General features: G+C 44.7%; 1 non-coding gene across 1 annotated transcript; it reads right to left on the bottom strand.

The window, feature by feature from the left end:
* Nucleotides 1–11993: 11993 nt before the first annotated feature.
* On the bottom strand, nt 11994–12069 carry trnav-uac (transfer RNA valine (anticodon UAC)). The gene has a single exon. It is a non-coding gene; the product is annotated as a tRNA-Val (tRNA).
* Nucleotides 12070–12372: the final 303 nt, after the last annotated feature.

Raw genomic sequence — 12372 nt, 5'->3', positions numbered from 1 at the left:
TATAGCGAAAACAAAATGTAGCGCTAAATTAGCATAACCAGGCCAGCCAGAACCAGCTGGACGCGCCCGACCAGTTCACATGCACGACAGATATATGAAATAACATCGTAAATTGGTTCTTACTATTGCTGATCTTTCATCAGAATGTTGATCAAGGTGTCCTTAGTCCTGATGAGTCGTTCAATCCATTCACAATGGCAACTTCCCCTCTTCATTTAGCCTGGGTACTGGTCGACTGGCACGGTCCCTGTCCAAAGTTAAAAAACTCTAAGAACGGAACACGGCAAAACTCCCGAAAAAATTCTAATAATCTGATTAAACTATATTGAAAAAACATACATTACGGTGATATGGTCACATGTATCAAACAAACTTCGAGACGGAGATAGTTTTCATCCGTAACGTCAGCATAACAAAAGACAATGGCAGCTCTAAGACGCGCTTCTGAGAAAACCGGAAGTTGTCGGTCACGCTAAAGAAATAGGTCTTATTTCACGTCAGTACAAGATAAACAAAAAATTTCTCCTCTGACAACTTCCTGACACCTAGAGGAAGAAGAACGAAGTCTGTTTCGGGTCATAGGTGGCATGACCATATATAGGCAGAGCGTTGAAGCGAGCATACACATCTTGCAATCTTCTTCTGGCTCAGGGAAAGTGCTGTGAAATGACCTGTGTTTCACTCAGAGACGAAATTGAAACGGATTTAGAAACCATAGCTTGTTTTCTATCCACTGGTATATGGTTATATGCATATAGTAACAGCAATAATTGAATAAGAGGCAGTTTAATCTGTAGAGGCAATTATGCTAATGCGAAACAGCACCCCCTGTATTCTCAAGAAGTTTAAAGTTGACATAGCTAGCCATATAAACTCAGTAAAAAAATAAACGTCCCTTTTTCAGGATCCTGTTTTTCAAAGATAATTCGTAAAAATCCAAATAACTTCACAGATCTTCAGTGTAAAGGGTTTAAACACTGTTTCTCATACTTGTTCAATGATCCATAAACAATTAATGAACATGCACCTGTGGAACGGTCATTAAGACACAGACTACAGACAGTAGGCAATTTAGGTCACAGTTATGAAAACTTAGGACACTAAAGAGGTCTTTCTACTGACTCTGAAAACACCAAAAGAAAGATGCCCAGGGTCCCTGCTCATCTGCGTGAACGTACCTTAGGCATGCTGCAAGGAGGCATGAGGACTGCAGATGTGGCCAGGGCAATAAATTGCAATGTCCATACTGTGAGACGCCTAAGACATCGCTACAGGGAGACAGGACGGACAGCTGATCGTCCTCGCAGTGGCAGACCACGTGTAACAACAACTGCACAGGATCGGTACATCCGAACATCATACCTGCGGTACAGGTACAGGATGGCAACAACAACTGCCCGAGTAACACCAGGAACGCACAATCCCTCCATCAGTGCTCAGACTGTCCTCAATAGGCTGAGAGAGGCTGGACTGAGGGCTTGTAGGCCTGTTGTAAAGCAGGTCCTCACCAGACATCACCAGCAACAGCGTTGCCTATGGGCACAAACCCACAGTCGCTGGACAAGACAGGACTGGCAAAAAGTGCTCTTCACTGATGAGTTGCGGTTTTCTCTCACAGGGGTGATGGTCGGATTCACGTTTATCGTGAAGGAATGAGCGTTACACCAAGGCCTGTACTCTGGAGCAGGATCAATTTGGAGGTGGAGGGTCCGTCATGGTCTGGGGCGGTGTGTCACAGCATCATGGGACTGAGATTTTTGTCATTGCAAGCAATCTCAACGCTGTGCGTTACAGGGAAGACATCCTCCTCCCTCATGTGGTACCCTTCCTGCAGGCTCATTCTGACATGACCCTCCAGCATGACAATGCCACCAGCCATACTGCTCGTTCTGTGCGTGACTTCCTGTAAGACAGGAATGTCAGTGTTCTGCCATGGCCAGCGAAGAGCCCGGATCTCAATCCCATTAAGTACATCTGGGACCTGTTGGATCGGAGGGTGAGGGCTAGGGCCATTCCCCCCAGAAATGTCTGGGAACTTGCAAGTGCCTTGGTGGAAGAGTGGGGTAACATCTCACAGCAGAACTGGCAAATCTGGTGCAGTCCATGAGGAAGAGATGCATTGCAGTACTTAATGCAGCTGGTGGCCACACCAGATACTGACAGTCACTTTTGATTTTGACCCCCCCCCCCCCCCCTTTGTTCAGGGACACATTATTCAATTTCTGTTAGTCACATGTCTGTGGAACTTGTTCAGTTTATGTCTCAGCTGTTGAATCTTGTTATGTTCATGCAAATATTTACACATGTTAAGTGTGCTGAAAATAAACGCAGTTGACAGTGAGAGGACGTTTATTTTTTTGCTGAGTTGATGAATGTTATATTTTACTTTATGGGTTGGTTATGTAGGCTTATTCTAACCCATCGCGTTCTACTACGTATAATAATATGATTAAATTGCATCTTTACATTAAAAACCAAAGTCTATCAGAATTCCAGTCATTCCAATAAATGTTGTAGCCCTTGATCTTCAAGAATAGGATTTGGAAAGATGAAAGTATAGATTAACCATATTGTTTAACCTGAGCATGACCCCAAAACTAGGGACTTATTAACCAGCCCTACTCTGTTGTTTAGGATTTTGTTGTCATGGAGGATTGATTGGGCTCATTGATTCGAGTTAAAAAATAAATGCTGCGCTCATGGAATGGCATGCTTTGAGCACTACTGAAAAGTGCTATTTACATGTGAAAAATGTATGTCGTATGCTGCATTTGCAATAGGCTTATTGTTTACCTTTTAGTTGGTGTTACTTTGATATCTTGATAATATGCAGCTGTTTCAAGGGCAAATCCACAGAAGTAACAATAACAAAACAGATGCCCCGCCTCTGTTTTGGTAAAAAGCTGAGGGATGGGCCTGGAGAAATGTAATCACTCTCAGATTAATAGACAGAGTTTTGATATAAGGACTGACCATCCATGATATCAAAATTATTGTTTTAACCATGTTATGAGTCTTTACAGTGTGTGTTTACATTTTCAGTGTTTACAAACATTGGAGAAAATTGGAGCTTACATTGGAGCTTATATTTTGGTTCTCATGGAGTGTGACAGTTGAACTAAACTCATGAGGCATTTATAAGTTATATTCTTCAAGAATCAATGGATATATATATATATTTTATACATTTAAAAATTGATGTAGCAACTACAGATTGCCCCATTAAGTCTATCCAAAGTGTGTGAGTTTGAGCATGTGTCCATTAGGCCTATGGATTTTTTTTTTATCAGCATGAATTAGATTGAGCAATAAAAGCCCCACTTTTATTCCATAAACTGAGATCCGCACTATGCAGCTGTTGCAAGAGAGCATTTTCACTGGCTGTCCACAGGTTTAAAAAAATTAAAAATAATTTATAGGCATCTTAAACTTCTTGAATTCAACCATTATTGGGTTCAAATACACATCTAGATTTGTGAACATCCATCCACAACAACCACAATCCGTAAGGCGCAAATAGCTAAATGAGAGAGCAGCAGTGTGATTAACATCAATGCGCTATGTAGATATCAATATTACGTGATATAGGCATTGTCGTAGACTACACCGCTGCTGTCATCCTTACCTCCAAGCTTTATACAAGCTGTATAATCTTTGGATGACAGCTGTCGCACCATTGGAAAACATAGCTTGGACTGTAGCCTACAAAAACCTATTCCTGCTTTCTTTCCGTGATCCATCAAACACATTTTGTGTGTCATATAGTGGTCTTTGACTTGTGATCAGCCTCGCTCAGGTGGAACAAACTTAAATTTGAATGTCACTGGGAAAACAGAGAAGTGTTAATGATTTTGTTCCGCAAATATCCTTTCTGAATTTAAAAGTGATCGTCGAAGTAATCATCTAGTTTTTCAAAAGTGTCTAATCGAATTACAATATTTTTGCTGGTAATGTAACGGATTACAGATACCGTTTTTTGTAATCCCTTACATGTAACCCTTTACTCCCCAACCCTGGTGAACAGTGTAATGTACAGTATTGTAGCATATTACTTTCAGCACTTCAAAGGGAAATTTCAAAACATACATCTTGCATTTTTTGCCATTGTATTAACTGCTTGTTAAAACAGCTAATTTGAGAATAGATATCATTAAATTGTTTTAGTGATAAAACCAATGTACAGTACCAGTCAAAAGTTTGGACACTACTCAAGGGTTTTTATTTGTACTATTTTCTACATTGTAGAATAATAGAGAAGACATCAAAACTATGAAATAACATATGGAATCATGTAGTAACCAAGAAAGTGTTAAACAAATAAAAATATATTTTTAATTTGAGAATCTTCAAAGTAGCAACCCTTAGCCTTGATGGCGGTTTTGCACACTCTTGGCATTCCCTCAACGACCTGCAATGCTTTTCTAACAGTCTTGAAGGAGTTCCCACATATGCTGAGCACTTGTTGGCTGCTATTCTTTCACTCGGCGGTCCCACTCATCCCAAACTATCTCAATTGGGTTGAGGTCGGGTGATTGTGGAGGCCAGGTCATCTGATGCATCACTCTCCTTCTGTTTCTACATGATTCCATGTGTTATTTCATAGTTTTGTCTACAATGTAAAAAAGCATTGAATAAGGTGTATTCAAACTTCTGACTGGTACTGTACTAATTTCACAGTAAACAGTTGTGTGGTGAATGCAGAATTAAAGGTTTTGAATCTAAGACTGGCTGCGTTACAAGTGTTACCAGTAAGAGTTTAGAAAATAGTACCAAACTGTAATGCACTTGGAGCCTTTAAGACCTTAATAGGATTTCAAAAAAGAAAACCTTAAAGTTAACAAATTCCTCCTGTGAGGAAATCGGCAGGGGAAAAGATGCACTGCCATTGAATAGTGAAAGTGACTAAGTTGGAGTTCAAAGCTGCATTTATTAATCTGTGTGAGATGAAGGCTAAACAGCCCAAGAGCCACTTCAGTGAAGGCCGAAGAGCTTCCAGCTTGGCACTTACGACATTACCGCAAACTCGATTTATCCAGGACATGAGAACCCCAAGCCGTATCCATGACTTGCTTTCAGATAAAACTTGCAAGACACATTTTACAATCGTGTCAGACCGTTGAAACAGGATAAGGTACTGTGACCAAGAGAAGATTAGAGTAGAGCTAATTGTGGACCGTAGACTAATTTGGGCATGCAGTAATGCCTGAGAAGACTCCTACTGAATAATGGGAATGCTCTGAATGACTCAGCATTCTCAGGCTGACGTAGCTGGGGATCATCCATCATAGTGAGAGCCATTGACTGTACAAGACTATTGCTGCTTCCTAGCTCCGGGGTGAAGGTTCCAAGGTACAGTTATAGGATCAGCTTCTCCTCCCCAATTATTACCTTAACATTTAGTGAGGAAATGTAAAACTACAAGGTTTGATTACATTTAACAGACGCTGTTATCCAGAGCAATTAGGGTTAAGTGCCTTGCTCAAGGGCAAACAGATTTCCCACCTGATCAGGTCAAGGATTCAAACCAGCAACCTTTCAGTTACTGGCCCAACAATTTTAACCACTAGGCTATGTTTATTTAAGGATTAATTCAATTCAAAACAATGTTGTGTGTTAAATCATGAATATTACATTTATCCAATGACTATTCAGTGTGAGGCGGCAAATATTGTTATTTGTATTGGATTGTAGTTTTGCCTGAATAAAAGCACAGTGCATTAGCATTTGTTGAAATACCCTATTATGGCCCAACATGATTGTAATAACGGAGTTGTGAAGCAGGTGAAATGTTTAATAAAACAAAACCAGGAACGAGACAAATCCATGTGGCTAAACGCCGGTACACAAGGATAATGCCAACTAGTGAGAAAACATAAGAGTGACATAAAGGGGAGGAAATTATGAAGGTAATGAAGCTAAGGTGTGAATCATAATGATTAACGTGTGTGTAATGAATCCCAGGACCGGTGGTCAGTATTCTGGCAACGTCATACGCCGGAGGGGAGGAGCAGGAAAATATATGACAGTACCCCCACTGATGCGCGGCTCCAGTCGCAGGACGATGCCAGCCAGAGGGATGACCCTGAGAATAAGGAGCGGGTCGGTCTGGGCAGCGAATGTGGAAATCACAGATGTTGGGGTCCAGAATGTCCTCCACTGGAACCCACAGACCCCCCTCAAAGTCCAGGAGGGGGGAGGTTGTGGGGGACAGTATCAGCGAGGGCACCAGGAACCACCGGCCTGAGAAGGAAGACATACAATAGTGACTGGGTAGTTGTAACCTGTACGTCACCTCGTTGAACCTCCGGATAACCTTGAACGGCCCCACAAACCGGGGGCTCAGTTTCTTGCAGGGCAGGTGGAGTGGGAGGTTCGTGGTAGTGAGCCAGTCGCAGACCCCAGGATGTAACACAGGGGTCTCACTGCGGTGGTGGTCTGCCTGTTCCTTCTGACGATGGACGGCACGCTTGAGTCTCACGCGCGCGTCGCTCCACATCTCCGCTGCGCCTCGGAATCACTCATCTACTGCAGGAGCCGCGGTCTGGCCCAGGGCCAGGGCCGGCTGGAAACCCAAAACACACTGGAAAGGGGTCAACCCAGTGGAGGAGTGACGTAGGCAGTTCTGGGCGTACTCTGCCCAGGGAAGGAATCATGCCCACTCACCCTACTGGTCCTGACAGTGACTCCTCAGGAACTTCCCCAGCTCCTGGTTCATCCTCTCAATCTGCCCATTGGACTGAGGCCGATACCCGGAATTGAGGCTGACCTTGACCCCGAGCTTCTCCAAGAAAGCCCTCAATTCGTGATGTGAATTGGGGGCCACGGTCGAAGACCAAGTCCTCCGGAAGGCCATAATGCCAGGAGACCTGCTGTAGTGCCTCAGCGACCTGGAGAGCAGGAAGAGAGATTAAGCGACATGACTTGGAAAATCTATCCACTACCACCAGAATGGTGGTGAAACAGAGGGAAGGGAAAAGTTAAAAATATATATTTTTAAAGTCAGTCAATGGATAGATGTGACCAAGCACGGTAATTGGCAGGAGCTTCCCTGCTGGAGCATTCTGGGGGGGGGACTTGGTTTGAGCACATACGGAACAGGAGTGGACATACCGAGTGACATCCTGCACCAAGGTAGGCCACCAGTACTTCTCAGCGATGCAGTAGGTGGTGCGAGAAATACCTGGATGTCCAGCGACGACGGCTGTGTGTGCCCAGGTCAGCAGCCGGTCCCTTATCCCTGTGGGAACGTAGATGCACTCGGGAGGACAATTCCGGGGTGCGGGTTCCCTCTCTAGATTCTGGCGGATGTCCACATCTACATTCCAAACCACTGGACCCACAACTCGGTAGGATGGGATTATGGGTGCCCTCTGGACAGGAACCTTTCCCGAATTGTAGATAAGGGACAGAGCATTAGCCTTGATGTTCTTAGAACCTGGGCGACAGGTCAGCGTGAAGTCAAACCTGGTGAAGAAAAGTTCCCACCTGGCTTGGTGCGGAGTCAGTCTCCTCGCTGTCCCTAGGTTCCGATGGTCAGTGAGGATGACAAATGGTTCCTTGGCGCCCTCCAGCCAGTGTCTCCACTTCTCTAATGCCAACTTCACCACCAGGAGCTCCCGATCGCCGACATTGTAATTCCTCTGCAGAGGACAGTTTCTTGGAGAAAAAACAGTACAAGGATATAATTTCAATGGGTTGTGACAACTGCCCCCACGCCTCAGATGAGTCTACCTCAACCACAGAAGGTAGCGTGGGATCTGGGTGTTTTAGCAAGAAGGCGGAGGTGAAATGCCCCTTGGAGCCAAAAGGCCTTGTCAGCTGCTGGAGACCACACCAACCTACGAGGCTGACCTTTGAGGACGACGCTCCTGGAGAAGGTTATCCAGGCAGATGGCCATCGCAATGAGTGCGTTCAGGGTGAGTGTATCGTCTCGACAGGCCAGTTCTGTCTGGGCTTCCTTGCGCAGACCTGTTCGAAATAGCGTGTGAAGTGCCGACTCATTCCATCCACTGGAGCTGCTACTGTCTGGAAGTTGAGTGCATACTCAGCAGCCGTCTGATTCCCCTACTGTAGTAGACGTTCACCTCTCTCTCTGCCCTCCGCGGGATAATCAAAAATGCATTCAAACAGAGCCATGAACCCCTCACAAGAATATATCTCCTCTTCTCTCGCCCAGACAGCCGTAGCCCATTCCAATGCCCGCCCGGTCAGTAAAGAAATAACCATGGCAACCTTAAACCTCTCGTGGTGGACTCTCCCAACTAGTGTGAAAAATAAAGGGAGCACTAAAGGAGGAAGCCACGGCATTTGGATGGTGTACCGTCGTATTTCTCCGGGAGGTATAGACTGCGTCGCTGACCTGAGCGGGTTGCTGAATGGGCCGTTGCGTTGGGTAGACTGGCTCTATGGTATCCTCCGATGCTGGGCTGCAAGACGCTGCAGACTGCGGAGAACCTCTTCCATGGCCATCCCTAGTTGAGCCAGCTGGTTATGGTGTTGATGTAGAAGGTACCCTTGTTCGTCAACTGTCTGAGAGATATCCGACTTTCCTGCTGACCTTCCATAGTTTGAGTTGGTATTCTGTAATAATGAGGTTGTAACTTGGTAAGCAGGTGAAGTGTTTTATAAAACCAGGAACAAGACAAATCCATGTGCCTTAACGCCGTTACATAAGGATAATACCAATTGTTGAGAAAACATAAGAGAGTGACATATAAAGGGTAGGAAATGATTAAGGTAATGAAGTCCAGGTGTGAAACATAATGATTAACAGGTGTGCATAATGATGAGTGCCAGGTGTGCGTAATGATGAATCCCAGGACCGGTGGTTAGTATTCTGGCAAAGTCGTACGCCGGAGGGGAGGAGCAGGAGAAGATGTGACAACGATTATTTAAAAAGGGATTTTGATGACAACATTCTAATGGCAGATTAAAGCATTAGTGTTGAAGTCGTCTATCAACTCTTGTTATTTTTGCCCCTTTAAGGACAACATACCAGCATGCTCCTGTTAGCAACAGCAGCCTCTCCCTCTATCATTCTCTCTCTCTTACTCTTTCTCTCTCCACAGGACCTTTTAATTATTGATCCTCAGCTAGCGGTAGCTCATCTCTCCCTCACTCCCACTCTCTGTATCTATCTCACCTCTCGTTCTAATCCACCCTCCCGCCCTCATTCCCCACCTCTCTGTATCTCTCTCCCATCCCCCCTTTCTCTCTCACCCCCTCTATCTGTATTTTTGTAGTACATCTCCCCCACTCTCTCTTTCCCTCTTCCTCCCCTGTATTGTATCCTGCACTCACTCTCTCTCTCTCTCTCTCTCTCTCTCTCTCTCTCTCTCTCTCTCTCTCTCTCTCTCTCTCTCTCTCTCTCTCTCTCTCTCTCTCTCTCTCTCTCTCTCTCTCTCTCTCTCTCTCTCTCTCTCTCTCTCTCTCTCTCTCTCTCTCTCTCTCTCTCTCTCTCAAAATTCAATTCAATTCAAAGGGCTTTATTGGCATGGTAAACAATATTACATTGCCAAAGCAAGTGAAATAGATAATAAACAAAAGTGATATAAACAGTATGTTATAACAAACAAATGTTATATTATGGCTATAACGATGTGCTGTAACGATGTGCAAATAGTACAAAAGTGAAAATAAATATACCTAAATATGGGCTGTATTTACAATGGTGTTTGTGCTTCACTGGTTGCCCTTGTGGCAACAGGTCACAAATCTTTTTTTTGGAACACAGGGGTCTCACTGCGGTGGTGGTCTGCCTGTTCCTTCTGACGATGGACGGCACGCTTGAGTCTCACGTGCGCGTCGCTCCACATCTCCGCTGCGCCTCGGAATCACTCATCTACTGCAGGAGCCGCGGTCTGGCCCAGGGCCACATGGAGCAACATGGTCTGTGTGCACTGCGCCCGGCCCGACACAGGAGTCGCTAGTGCGCAATGAGACAATATCCCTGCAGGCCAAACCCTCCCTAACCCGGACGACGCTAGGCCGTGGTTAACGTAACAAAATGTGGAAAAAGTGAAGAGGTCTGAATACACTGTATGTATTGGGGGAAATACCACGGTGTGCCATCACAGCAGCAAGATTTGTGACCTGGGCCTCACGGTCGTGGCAGGCTGCGACAGAGCCTGGGCTCGAACCCAGAGTCTCTGGTGGCACAGCTAGCACTGCGATGCAGTGCCTTAGACCACTGCGCCACCCGGGAGGCCCAGGTGACAAATCTTGCTGCTGTGATGGCACACCGTGTTATTTCCCCGAATACGTACAGTGCATTCGGAAAGTATTCAGACCTCTTCACTTTTTCCACATTTTGTTACGTTACAGCCTTATCCTAAAATATAATTTAAAAAAAAGAATCATCAATCTACATACAATACTCCATAATGACAAAGCGAAAACAGTTTTTTTTTTTTTACATATGTATTACAAATAAAAAACATACCTTTTTTACATTCTGTTTTCCCTTTGCTATGAGGTCAGGGAGGTGACCAAGAACCCAATGGTCACTCTGACAGAGCTCCAGAGTTCCGCTGTGGAGATGGTAGAACGTTCCAGAAGGACCGCCATCTCTGCAGCACTCCACAAATCAGGCCTTTATGGTAGAGTGGCCAGACAGAAGCCACTCCTCAGTAAAAGGCTCATGACAGCCCACTTGGAGTTTTCCAAAAGGCACCTAAAGGACTCTCAGACCATGAGAAACAAGATGCTCTGATCTGATGAAACCAAGATTGAATGGAAAATGTCACATCTGGAGGAAACCAGGCACTGTTCATCACCTGGCCAATACCATCCCTACGGTGATGCATGGTGGTGGCAGCATCATGCTGTGGGGATGTTTTTCAGCAGCAGGGACTGGGAGACTAGTCAGGATCAAGGCAAAGATGAATGGAGCAAAGTACAGAGATCCTTGATGAAAACCTACTCCAGAGCACTCAGGAACTCAGACTGGGACAAAGGTTCACCTTCCAACAGGACAATGACCCTAAGCACACAGCCAAGACAACGCAGGAGTGGCAAGTCTCTGAATGTCTTTGAGTGGCCCAGCCAGTGCCCAGACTTGAACCACGATCGAACATCTCTGGAGAGACCTGAAAATAGCTGTGTAGTGACGCTCCCATCCAACCTGACAGAGCTTGAGAGGATCTGCAGAGAAGAATGGGAGAAACTCCCCAAATACTGGTGTGCCAAGCTTGTAGCGTCATACCCAAGAAGACTCGTGGCTGTAATCGCTGCCACATGTGTTTTTGGTTTGTAATTTTTCACATTTTAGCAGACACTCTTAGCCAGAGCGACTTACACAGAACCTAAACCATCTGCACGCATGCGCCATCGTGCATAAATGCATTTTGTCCCCACACACCAAACGTGAACACGACACGCATGTTAAAATATCAAAACAAACTCTGAACCAATTACATTAATTTGGGGACAGGTCGAAAAGCATTAAACATGTATGGCAATTTAGCTAGCTAGCTTGACTTGCTAGTTAATTTGTCCTATTTAGATAGCTTGCTGTTGCTTGCTAATTTGTCCTGAGATATAAACATTGAGTTGTTATTTTACTTGAAATGCACAAGGTCCTCTACTCCGACAATTAATCCACACATAAAACCGTCAACCGAATCGTTCTAGTCATCTCTCCTCCTTCCAGGCTTTTTCTTCTCTGGACTTAATATTGCGATTGGCAACTTTCATCAATTAGGTGCATTACCGCCACCGACCTCGTTTGTCTTTCAGTCACCCACGTGGGTATAACCAATGAGGAAATGGCACGTGGGTACCTCCTTCTATAAACCAACGAGGAGATGGGAGAGGCAGGACTTGCAGCCCGATCTGCATCAGAAATATAATTGATTTCTATTTTTAGCCCTTGGCGCGCGAGCAGTGTGGGTTCAATAATTGAATAACATAGATTTCTAAATGTATTTTGCAACACTCACAAGCAGTGTAATCAGCCTGTTACAGTAGTGAGTACATACATTTTTATTTGTACTGGTCCCCTGTGGGAATCGAACCCATAACTCTGGCATTGTAAGTGCCATGCTCTACCAACTGAGCCACACGGGACCACTGTTAAGATGTATTGAGTGTAGATTGATGAGGAAAAGTTAGGATTAATGATGGGAAAAAAACATTTAATCAATTTTAGAATAAGGGTATAACATAGCAAAATGTGGAAAAAGTGAAGTGGTTTCAATACTTATCAAAATGTGATTTGTTTTCAATTTCTTTGTGGGTCTGTGTATTCTGAAGGAAATATGTGTCTCTAATATGGTCATACATTTGCCAGGAGGTTAGGAAGTGCAGCTCAGTTTTCTAATTTTTCGGGCAGTGTGCACAGCCTGTTTTCTCTTGAGAACCAGGTCTGCCTA

The sequence above is a fragment of the Salvelinus fontinalis genome, chromosome 31 (genome assembly GCF_029448725.1).
Source record: "Salvelinus fontinalis isolate EN_2023a chromosome 31, ASM2944872v1, whole genome shotgun sequence".
NCBI classification, from domain to species: domain Eukaryota; kingdom Metazoa; phylum Chordata; class Actinopteri; order Salmoniformes; family Salmonidae; genus Salvelinus; species Salvelinus fontinalis.
Note: the sequence above shows the minus strand (reverse complement) of the source record. Positions and strands in the feature narration are given on the sequence as shown.